The sequence below is a fragment of the Triturus cristatus genome, chromosome 10, assembly GCF_964204655.1.
Source record: "Triturus cristatus chromosome 10, aTriCri1.1, whole genome shotgun sequence".
In the NCBI taxonomy this organism is placed as follows: Eukaryota; Metazoa; Chordata; class Amphibia; order Caudata; family Salamandridae; genus Triturus; species Triturus cristatus.
The window spans coordinates 878,920,394-878,933,228 of NC_140593.1; positions in this window are offsets into that span (position 1 = coordinate 878,920,394).

Genomic DNA, 12,835 nt, shown 5'->3' on the forward strand with positions numbered 1-12,835 from the left:
GAATGAGGGGGTGGTGTCGCACAAAGGGGTACATTTAAAAGGAACATTTTTAGTGTTCTAGCCTTTAAAATGAAAATGCCATTAACATGCATAATTTAACAACGAAAATCGTTGCAAAAGTATGCGTGTAAAAGGCATTTTCGTGGTAAAGGATATGTGGTGATGGCATGCGTTACAACGGAATGCGTTGTAAAGTCATACAACCGACATGTCCATGTAGTAATATACTTATGTGCATACTTATTTTATTTAATGCGTTTTCATATAGTGCAGACTTCACCCGAAGGTGTCAGAGCGCTTCACAATAGGAGCAGTAATGATACATAAGGAGAAAAATTACAAGTGAGCATGTTACAAAATCAAACGTTACGTTACATGAGGCAATAGTGACATTTGTGCAAGTATCAGGAGCAAACAAAATACAAGAGGTTGCAAACGGTACGTTACAAAAGGAAAAAGTGACTTGTGCAGGTTACAAGAGCATACAAAGTACACAGAGGTAAAAAATTGCAATAAATGGCAGACACTCAAAACACTAAAACAAAAGTTACGTTACATGAGGCAGTGGTGGTTGTTGTGCATGTATCAAAAGCAAACGAAATCCAAGAGTTAGCAAACGATACGTTACAAAAGGAAAGGTGACGTGTGCAGGTTACAAGAGCATACAAAGTACACAGAGGTAAAAAATTGCAATAAATGGCAGACACTCAAAACACTAAAACAAAAGTTACGTTACATGAGGCAGTGGTGGCTGTTGTGCATGTATCAAAAGCAAACAAAATACAAGAGTTAGCAAATGATACGTTACAAAAGGAAAGGTGACGTGTGCATGTTACACAAGAGTACAAAGTACAAGTAGAGGTATAATACTGCACTAAATGGCAGACACTCAAAACACAAAAACACACTGGGAAGGCACTTCTATAGGCATGGAGAACAGAATTTCCTATAACGGAAGGACTTCCTTCAGAAAATAGAGGGCGTAAATTAAATTTGGAAGTGTCTTTGAAGGAGGAGAGCTTTGAGGTCAGTTTTGAAGGCCTGGGAAGAGGTGGTGGTCCTGAGCTGAGGCGGAAGTGAGTTCCAGATTCTCACCGCGTTGCCTGAAAAGGATTGGGCCATCGATCTTTCCTTCTTGAAAGTGGGAGGTTCAAGCAATACATTTTCTGCATTACGTGAAGGTCTGGAGCCTCCAGAGAATTTCAGTTTATTCGCCAGGTAGCGAGGGGAGGAGGAGTGCAAGGCTTTGTGGGTGATACAGGCAGTCTTGTAGATAGATCTTGCCTCTATGGGAAGCCAACGGAGGGTGGATAAAATGGGTGTGATGTGGTCGCTTCTTTTGGCCCCATAAATGAAACGAGCTGCTGAATGGAGAACAGACTTCAGGGCGGACAGGTGGGTTTTGGGGAGGCCAGTAAGAAGAGAATTGCAGTAGTCCAATCTGGAGAGAACCAGCGATTGGACCAAGGTTTTAAGGTCGTGCTCCGGGAAGAAGCGACAAATCCCCCAAAGAAGGCGCAGTTGGTATTGAGCAGACTTTGCAATAGAATCGATGTGGGAGAGTAGATTGAGTTTTTTGTCGAGTATGACCCCAAGGGATTTTGCGCTCTCGACAATGATGGGTTTATTGTTCAGTAGATTAGTCTGATCCATCCATGATTGCACTGGAGGAGAGGAGGAGGAATTCAGTTTTGGAGGGATTCAGGATCAGTTGATGAGTTAACATCCAGTTTTGAATGGAGTCGAGAGTAGAGTTTAGGAAGGAGAGATCGTGAGTGGAGGCCACCTTAAGGTAGATTTGAGTGTCGTCCGCATATAGATGATAGTGGATCCCGGATTTACTTAGGAGATTTCCCAACGGTTCTAAATAGAGATTGAACAGTGTGGGTGCAAGTATAGAGCCTTGAGGGACACCTTGACTGACCGCTAAAGGAGATGAAAGACTGTTTGCTATTTTGATCATTTGGGATCTATCAGAGAGGAAGGAGGCAAACCATTTGAGCACAGTGCCCTCCATGCCCATTCTCTGTTGAAGAGTGTTAAGGAGAGTGTTGTGATTGACTGTGTCAAAGGCTGCAGAAAGGTCAAGAAGAATTAGAAGACAAGACTCCCCTGAATCGAGTATCCGCAGCGCGTCATCAATCACTAGCAGCAGGGTTGTTTCAGTGCTGCAGTTTTGAATGAAGCCGGACTGGAAATTCTCAAGAAGATCATTGTCCTTGATATGGTGAGAGAGTTGTTTCGCTACACATTTTTCTGTGATTTTCGCAAGAAAGGTTAGGTTAGTGATGGGACGGTAGTTGTTGAGGTGGTTCGCATCAGCGGTGGGTTTTTTAAGCAGAGGGGTGACCTGCCCAGTTTTGAAGGCAACAGGAAGGGAGCCTTGACTGAGGGAGAGGTTGACCAGAGTGGTCCAATAGGAAAGAGAATGGGTATAGAAGTCAATGGCAATGGCACTAGGGATGGGGTCAAGAGAATGGTTAGAGGGCTTTGTATCGAGGATGCATTTAAGGAGGGCATCATACTGTGTAGTAAGTGTTAGAATTGTGAGTATAGAATGTATTACATCAGTTAGAGTGTTGGAAATGGAACCTTGGGGGCACAGTGGTGGTTGAAGTCTTCGTGGAGGTAGCAGCACCCTTTGTACATCTGTGCATACTTTGAATAAAAGAAGACGTAAGGAATAACCAACTGCGTGTTGAATGTTACTACAGTCCATCATAGAAAAAATTTGATGTGGTTTGTAATTGTGTTTTGCTTCTGCATCGTCAAGGCCGGTTAAGTCATGCTCATGGATGGTGATGTTGTACGTCTTTTGATTGAGTGCTGTTGGGTACCCTGATTGCCAACTTCATGACTGCAGTGTGTTTTCTGCATTATGTTAGTTTGTGGTGGAAAAAATAATAAATAAGTGCAAGGACCCAAAATAGTCGGTTTTCCGACAAAGTTTCCTAAAGCTAACGCGGTCTATTCTTGATGCCACCTCGCCTTTCACCACCCTACAGTTCCTGCCTCTTTCTTTCTCTCTTGCATTCTTTTTTTACTCACTGCTTTCGCTCTTTGCCACTATTTATTTTCCTTCTCTCTGCCTTTTATTCTCCATTTTCGCCCTCTTGTTCTGGGTCAGAATCTTAAGGCGAAAAATGTTTCGTGGTCCCCATAAATGAGTGCTGGTGCCCACTGCTTGTAACCACCGGCACAAGTAAAAAAAAGCACAGGACCTCTCATGGCGGGAGGTGCGTCTGTGAGCACGTGGACAGCCAGCTAGATAGCGTATGGCCGCTGTGCTGGGTGCCTGTGAATGGTCCAGTGTCTAACGTTTTCTATTGTTTCTTTCTGATTGGCATCCAGGAGTAAAATGTGCTGTGGTGTTCTAGGTGATAGCTGGATGTATGGCAGCAACACAATTAAGGGTATGGGTTAAATGCTATAAAACGCAAAAAAAATACGACAATGTTCCTTGATCCGAACTTTAGAGTTTTAGATAAAACTGGTAATGTTTATTTTTTCTATAGCTAATTTCGAAATGAAGGCTCAAGCGAGGAGCCGCATTTTAACATGAGTGCAAAACCTGAGACCATAGTCTAAAGCATGTATATAATTATTGTTAGAGAGATGGCATATACCCTTTTCCTTCCTGAACAGTTGATTAAACTGATGTGTGCGGTGCACTAATTAAGTTTTCCTGTGCGATTGCAGATGAAGTACCACATCGAATACCAATCCATGTTTTATTACTTTTATGATGGAAGGACATTGTGCAGTTGTTTTCTTTTATGTTGGATTAATTTCCTTTTAATGATGGCAATTTGAGCACTTTCCTGAGAACTCTTTATTTGTATGCCAAGTGCTAGTCGAAATGTGGCTTTAACGTCTTAAAAATTACTCTAGTTATTTCTTTTTTTTTCATTGTATTTCACATTGGCTTGATCCTGCGTTGATTTATACTGTCGGTTTGTTCTGTAAACGTATTTCCTTTGACACTATTTATGTAAGCCAGTGGGTTTGGTTATCATCCTGCTTTAGAGGGAGGGGGTTGGGGGTGTTGCCATGATGCTACCCAGAGTGTAATGTGCGCTCTACAAGTGTCCGCTAACATAACATAGCGAATAGTGATTTTTGATTGAAGTTCACCATTAGTGATCAGTTGACAGGGAATGAAGCCCTGGTGGCACTGCTGAAGGTTAATAGGAACCAGAGGCACAACTAGAGACACATTTTTTGGGGGGGGCTAAGGAAACATTTGGGGGGGGGGGGCAGAGTGGAGATGCAGGTACTCTAAGAAGAGGTGAAAAAGCAACAAAGCCTCATTGACCAGCAAATGGTCTTTAAAAGACCTGTGAAGTACTCGAGTGCTGCTGTGTGTGTGCCCAGGAAGCTGTCTCAGCCCGGGCTGCCACACACAACAGGGGGGCTGAAGCCCTTTGAGCCCAATGGGTGTTGCGCACCTGCCCGCCGGACTGTCACTCAAGTCAGTGTTGCCTCGGGGTTGCCGGAGGCAGCGGCGGTGTTTGAAGTGGAAGCAAGGCTCTTGGGCCTATCCTTCTACTTCCTGGCGGTGTCTTCTTCTGGGGATGGCTACCTCTGCCTCTACCACATTGGCATACTGGCAGTGCTAGAAGGAGACGAGGGGGAAGATGGAAGTTTTGTGGTGGAAGCCCTGTAGATTAGGAGTCAGACGTGTCCCACCCTGCTGCCAGCCTACTTCGCAGACTCTGGGGCTGCGCGTTGGGTCTGGGATCTGTGCTCCGCCTCCGCTGTCATGCAGTTGATCCGCAGGAGTCTGAGACTGGAGTCAGGTGCAGACAAGTGTTAGCATAAACGCATTGTGGAATGGGTTGGGAAGCACAATTAGAAATTCCCGTACTGACCCATGCCGGACTAGTCCACGCAAAGAAAGCTTTCTTTGTCAGGCTGACTCACCTGCATAGGGACACAGAGAGCCGCTTGTATCATGGATGGCGGTTCCAGCCCCTGTCTAGGTTCACTCAGCCTATTCTTTTCGAGGTCGGTTAATGAATACCAATTCCTTGGGTATTGACCGCTGTCTCTATAGATACCCTTAAGAGACCTGTGACTGGTTTGGAGCACTGTGTAAAAATGGGAAGGCAACTGTCAGTTACTTATAATGCAATTTATACTCTGACACGTCCAGGGACACACAGCACAGAATCTGCCTGGAGGGACCTTGATCGATTGAACCGTCCTTAATATGGGTTCTGTTTGTGGCCCAATAAATAAACCAGAACCAATTTACTATCAACGATTTTCTGTTTGACAGTTTCTTTGGGGGCATAGTTTGTGAAATAAATAAAATGAATAGCCTGTCTGTTACTGACCCCATCCATCAGTGCTGCTCCTCGTGATCTTGCACCCCTAAATTACCGCAGTTTGTTTCGTGAGATACCGGCATAAATGTTTCCCATTTCCAGCACTGAACCCTCAGACTAAATCCTCCACCTACCACCCTAAATTAGCCCAAATTGTCTGTTCTCTTGGTGCAACGTACCTATTCCATAAGAGCTCAGTTGGCACATTTCTCTTGTATTTCGATAAACATTCATATATTCCCCAAAACTCATTAAGATATGGGACATCCTACTCTGTGGGTTGTCCTCAATGCCAGTTTTAATTTTAAGGATGTCTGCACGATTGCTACCATTCTTATCCCATTCCAATAGCGACGCACTGAACGTGCCTGCTGTTTCTGGTGGAGAATGCTTTATGGGAATAGCAGTTTCCGAATGATTTCCAGGGTGTTGTGCAAAACCGCTGTACCAACAAAACCTCTAAACCCAGGGACAAGTGTAAAGCATGCTTTACAACCTTGCTCTTGAAGCCAATGGGAGAGAGTTAGAACTTTGACATGCTAGGCGTGCCTTGGTCGCTAGCACAGCTCAATAAAGGGGGGCAGTGACGAAATTAGCAGATGTGATTTGCGCCTACTGACCCCCCCCCCCTCTTAAACCATTATACAAACATCAACGCACACCAGAAGTTAAATACATGCAACATCTCCCAGGGGGGCGAGTTCATCCCTCTCCTACCCGCCTTTACCTGCATGCAACCCTTTCTCATAGTCATTCCTGTGACAAGATATGGCCTATAAAAGGCAGCAGTTTATTCAACCCATGGATTTACACATTTCACAACTTATTGGTTGGTCATTCATAAATATCCATGCAAATTTACGCCCGCATTACTTCCATGCTTGACGTTGTCATTTTGTCAGCACTGCTTTTGTTCAAGGTGCCCCCTGTGCAAAGTCTGTGTTCACGGTTCCAGGCTTCCCTTGCTACCGATTTGTGACCGTCCATTAGGACAAGCCTGGGCTGCAAGAGCTATTTTGTTTCCACTGGACCCTTGCTGGCCACTTTGCCTGCTCCCCAGTTTCCCTGACATGTGGCATCCTAAGGGCACTGTTCGAGCCTTTCTTTTGCACTGCCTGTGCCGTGTGTTATTTGCTCACCCCGTGTCCCTGCTGTGAGGCACCCCAAGGGCACTGTGTGAGCGGCTCTTCTACCCATGGTACTTTTCCTTTGGATCTTTGTGCGGGATTCTTCCGCCCTCCCATTCAGTGACTCCACGGCTGCGACGAAGACTTCTTATTGATGTGGGCGGGATTCCACTGCGACCAGGGGTTTCTATGCTCAAAAGGGGAACCCTATGCCCCTTTTGAACTCTCCAGCCGCTTTACTTTCCTGGCTCTGATTGTCCACCAGTCCTTGTCTCTGGGGCACCTAATCTGTAGGAAATTGTAGATCAAAGATGAAATGGCAGTAGACAGAAACAGTTGACCAGGAGACGCTCTTTATTGCATCCTCACAAGTTCAGTACAAACGTCGAATGCCGCTAACGGCCATAACATGGCAACTCACCAAACTCCCTGTCCCTTTGAATGATGCCACACGCAGCACCGAGTGAGGCAGTCACGAGCCGTGATGGAAGATCACGCTCGAGACGGCCACGCTCCGGGCACCCAACACACCTTCCCCCCCTTAAAATTGAACAAGGAAATAGAGAGGCAAAAAAATAAATAAGATAATAAAAAAACATAGGTAATTAAATAAATATACATAAGAACACAGTAAACAATTTACTTCAAAATGTAGTCTTTGAATTTAGCAGGAAGACGATGGTCACGCCCTGTTCTAGTGGGAACAAAATCATGGTTGGTGTGAGCAGTTTGGTGGTTCCTAAGGCCCTCACTGGACTCCACATCAAGAAAAACATTACTGTCGGAGTCTTCATGTGTAGTAGAAATACTTTGATCAAAGATATTCTGTTAAAATTCCAAACACTTCCGCCCTCAACCCTGACGGCATTCCTGAAAATTTCAATAACTCTTTTAGGATCAGACCAAATGAAAGAACCTTTACAAACTCCCTCTTTTTTTTTTTATGCGAACAAGGTCACCTATAGCCACTCTCTGTTTACTAACCGCTGCTTAATTTTTTTTCTATGGCTGCTTTATTTTTCCTTTTGTAAGATTCAACTCTACTATGGATTAACTCATAATCTATACATTAGAAATTTTGGTCTTGACCCATGTTTCTCTTTAACCACCAAGGAGCTAATTTGGTACTAGGTTTACGTCCCCTTAAGAGTTCAAATGGACTTATTGAGGTGACAGAATTAGGAGAAGTCCTGTAGGCTAACAGAATAGATTGTAATCCATTATGCCAATTTAATTCCCCCTTAACTGATAGTTGAATAGCCTCCTTCACGACGCGATTAAAGCGCTCGACCTGGCCATTTGCTTCTGGATGGAACACAGCTATTTTCCTATGTACAATGGCACACTTTTCCAAAAATAAAAAAAATTCTTTACTCACAAATTGTGGTCCATCGTCTGTAACAATTTCTTGGGGAATGTCCTCTTTGCAAAAAACCTCATCAAGAAACTCTATGATGCTACATGAGGTTACTTCATTGACCATTTTAACCTCAGGCCATTTCGAGTAGTAGTCTATTAAAACAATACCAAATCTCTCCCGCTTGGGTAGGACATGAAAAGGGCCAATAATGTCTAACCCCAATTTCGCCCATGGACCAGATGGACAATCAACTGGATGAGGTTCAGCTCTCAATACAAATGCTGATTTGTCACTCTCTGCACACTTGTCACAAGCACGTACAAAATGTTCAATGGATAAATCAATGCCTGGTCACCAGAAAATTTCTCCGATACGTCTCCTAGTAAAAGATATACCTAAATGCCCTTCGTGAGCAATCCCTAGAATCTTGGTCCTTAAAGCAAAAGGGGGTATAACTTTGTCGCCTCTCATAATAAGACCATTTTCAATAGCTAACTCATCTTGGATTTTAGAAAAACTCATCATATCTCCTGACACTCTCCTCTGATCTGGCCATCCATTAATAATGTAACCCTTGACTTTTTTAAACTCCATATCATTTTCCATTTTGGAAACCCAACAATCTTCACTCAAATTACCAGTATATAAACTTTATTGTTGGATAATTAAAACCCTTACAATATAAAAAGTCTTGCTGCATGACATAAAATTAAGAGAAAACACTACATAAAATAACAGATGAAAACAAAATTAACATTTTACTTTAAACTCTGCGGGCGTCATGGCAAACCGTGTTTAGTTTGGAGAAGGGTTTAAAAGTCTGCAAATTATTGTTAGTCAATAGCAGTTGCTAAACCCGATGGTGGGATTTCACACTGCCATAGTGAAAGTTAGTTGGGGGCACCAGTGGTTAGCAACAGTTTATGTGCCTTTGTGACTATTTTAATTAGGCCGATGTTCAACTTCGTGTTGGCCGGATTTAAGGCAGCTATCATGGCTTGGCGGCAGAATTGGATTCCGAGCCTGATCCATTCTTCACGCAGTAGAACTCGTCTTGCGGTGAGCAGTTCGGGACATATGCAGACTGTGTTCCATGTCTTCGGTATGGGAACCACACAGCCTACATTGAGTTTGGCAGTTGGGGTGACGCCATTGTGGTAAATTATTCAAAAAAGGCCATTCACCCAACCTTAAAACCAGGAACTTTTCCAATAAAGTGCAGACGTGCTTAACAAGTAGGGCGATGCGATTCCTGGCTTGAAGTTTGTAATCACTGCCCAGGCGTGCTTCCTTTTTGACAATGTTGCCCTGTCCGCATGAAAGGACCACAGCCTGACGCTCTTCTTAATGACTGTTTTTAATGCCGACTGCGAGGGATTTGATGCCCAGAATTCCTTGATACCTAACAGTTGTAAACTGTGCTTCAGGTGGTGCCGATATTTGTTGGTGGCATGACTTTTCTGGATTTCTTGCCAGAGAATGTCTTCCAAGGAACCCTCCCGAGCTTGACGTAGCCTGTTGCAGAACTTAATAAATGCGCCTGCTTCAACGCCGTGGTGGTCGAGTAGACCTAGTTCAAGGCGGACTTGTGCTGGTGATGCTGACTTTGGTAGGTAAAATGCACGTTTAAAAATTTTGATTGATAGTTTGTTTAAAAAAGTATTTGTAGTGCCCATCATGATCTCATGGCCGTATGTCAGTGCGTTCGTTATCTTTGCCTTCATCACTTTCAGCATTGGCGAAAAACTAGAGCCTAGTAGCTTCTTGGACAATTTCTCGTCAGCGACCTCTATGGCCAGGGCTTTGGTCCTCAATGCTTCTTTCTGTTTAACGAAAGAGCATCTGGAGTCGAGAGTTATCCCCAGATATTTGTATTGAGATGTTGAGTCAATTTTTAATTTGTTGAAATGCCACCCTCCGCGCGTCTTCTTTTGTTTCCCAAAGGAAATTGTTTTTGTTTTGGATAGGTTCAGCTCTAGGAAGTAGCTTGTGGTGTAGTCAAGCAGCTCATTGAGTAGCCTCTGCAGGCCCACTTTCGTGTGGCCAAGCAGCACCAGGTCGTCGGCGTATAAAAGATTACTGATGCGCACTCCGTCTAGTTTGGGTGGGTGGCAGTTGACACTGTCAAGAGTTAGCGAGAGGTCCGATATAAACAGGTTGAATAGAAGTGGAGCTAACACGCAGCTTTGTTTTACTCTACTTCTTGTCTTAATCTTTCTTGAAACGTGGGAGCCTGCACCCAGCTTGATTCTGATCCATGTTCCAGAATGAAGTTCGACTATGGCAAGGAGCAGGGACTGGGGTACGCCCCATGATTTTAATTTTTGCCATAGTAAACCCCGGGGGACTCGATCAAAAGCCGCTTTGAAATCTACAAAGCAGCAGTGGAGTTGGGTTTGTTGGACTTTCGCTTTCTCAATCAGGACGGACAAAGTTAATAGATTCGTTGTTGTACCTCAGTTAGTCAAAAACCAGTCTGATTGAAAGGAAGACGCTTTGTTTCGTTGGCCCAGGCCTGCAGCTCTTCCAACAAAACGCTGGCATAGTATTTAGACTCGATGTCTAGGAGTGCTATCATTCGATAGTTGCTGGGGTCGCTTCTCTTCCTGGTCTTGTATATGGGGTGGATGATAGCACCTCTCCAGGACTCCGGGATGGTGATATTTAGCCTGCAGTAGGAGTACAATGAGGTCAGATTGCCTGACCAGAATTCGGTGTCCGATTTAAATAGAGCCTGCGGGAGACCATTTAGCCCGGGTGCACCATCCGCTCTGGCTCTCTTTATTAAGCGCAAGATCTTGTATTTTAGTTCTTCCGTTGTCTCTATGAGCTCAGAGGGTGGCGCATTCGGAATCCCGCAGTCCACGGATGTTGGTTCTTCAAGTGCGTGGGTGAGTGAAACGCTGTGACCGGGGGGGGGGACTTTGTAGCCTCCAAAGTTGGTACCTTAGCGGTAACTTTATTGGGAAATTTAGGGCTGTCTTCTTTGTTATTATTGCTCTGAAAATGAGATGATAAAAAGTTGGACCATTCGTCGGCACTGATGTTTGCGCTGCCGGAGCCACTTCCCCCATGCTGGGACCTGTTTACCAGATCCCAGAATCAGTTTGAATTAGATTTCTTACTTTCGTGATAGAGCTTTAGCCAAAATTGATCAGTAGCCACTTGTTTTTCCCTACGCACTGCGGCCTTAAAGGCTGCTTGGGCTTGCTTGTATTCATTAAAATTGGTTTTATTGCCTGGGTTCTTCCTAGATCTCCGAAGGGCACGATTTCTCAGTAACTTTAATTTTTTGGTTGCTGGTGAAATGTACGGATGAAATATGTGCTGCTCAGTGCTTCTCTTGAGTGGGAGTGCTTCTAGTAATTGGTTGATAAAGTTGGTCCAGCGGCTGACAGGAGATAGATCGATGTTTGATGGAAGGGATAGCAATACTCTACATTTTTCTATCAGGAGTGGAGCCGCTTCATCGGACCATTTCATTAGTTTTAAGTTCACCGTATAGGAGCCTGCGTGAGTATAGGCAAGCTCCAGGTGGCACAGGGCATTGATGGAAATAGATATAATTTGGTTATCAGCAATAAAAGCTTCCCTGTTTGATATGGGGCTGGGGTCCTTATGGGTTGACCCTGTTACTGCTGTTTTCCCCTCAAAGAAGCTTTTTAAAGCAATCTATTGGAGTAGGATTAAGGAAAAGAGATTAGCAGCTGCTCTGGGTGGCCCCATGACAGTATTATTCCTTGTCATCAAGGATGCCCCACTTATGATGAATATTGGGACATCATAACAAAGCCATCTGATCGCAAATTGTATCATCAGTTAAGAGTTGGCTCCCTCCCTCTTCGTGGGGTAATGAGTTCATGGAATCTATGTGGCAGTGATAAATGTCCCTTTTGTGTGGAGGAGGTAGAAACTGCTGATCACTTCCTTTTTTGCTGTCCAATGTACACTCAACCTAGATGTGTATGGCTAAAGCCTTTATGCCGTTGGAACAAGATCAGCACAGGTTGCCAGTCGAATCCTAAAATCTGACCCCACTAAGCATATTGCCATAGGGGTATCTAAATTTGTAAGTTGGGCTTGGTCAATTCGGACCCGGAATTTGAGTCTATAATTCAGTAGTACACATAATGTTGCAGGTGGTTTAGCATATTGTTCATTATTATTGTTCATTATATTATGAAATTTGTTCTTATTTTTTTTTAGCGGCTATTGACTGCATCAGTCGTGAGTCTTTGTATTGTATTTAATAACTTTTTATTTTGTTTTTAGTATGTATTTATTTATGGATTTTATGGACTATACTAGGACAATTTATTATGGATTGTGTTTTATATGTATAGCATGTCTTTTATGATGTAAATCGAAATAAAAACTTTTTGACTGACTAACATAATTTGTGGTCGATGGTCACTTTCGCTTTGCGGTGCAATATGAAAACTCTCGATCAGTGGGAGAATTTCTGTACTCCCCAATGAAAAATCCAAGGAGGAGAGAGTTCGGCCATCTGATCGTGTCCAGGCTGGGGGCTTATCCGTAAGAAAACGACCATTCAATACGGTGTAGCCTACACCGTCCAGCTGAGTGGCGGCATACTCGCCTAGTTTAGACGGTTTGTTTCCTACTGGGATTGATTGTGTGGCTAGATGTAATGGGACCGGTAGACGGTCGGTCTCCTGCTCATCAAGGGAGTTGCAGAAGAAGTTAGTATTAAAATCTCCTGTAATTATGCTAGGGATGTTGCTGTGCTCGCTGAGCAAATTGCAAGCAATATTGATTAAACGGTCCAGTTTGGATTTTTTTGTGGTAGTGCTTGGCTATATATATACACATTAAGGAGAAGCAACTGGTCAGCAGGCCGCTGACTACCCAGCAGAATTCCAGAGAGCCATTCTTCCTCGAAGTTAAGCTGTTTGGAGGGCTGAGATAATTTAGTTGACACGTAAATTGCCATGCCCCCACTCGGCCTGCCAAACTTGGACTGTCTCGTTGCGGAAGATACGTATTCGAGGTAGCCT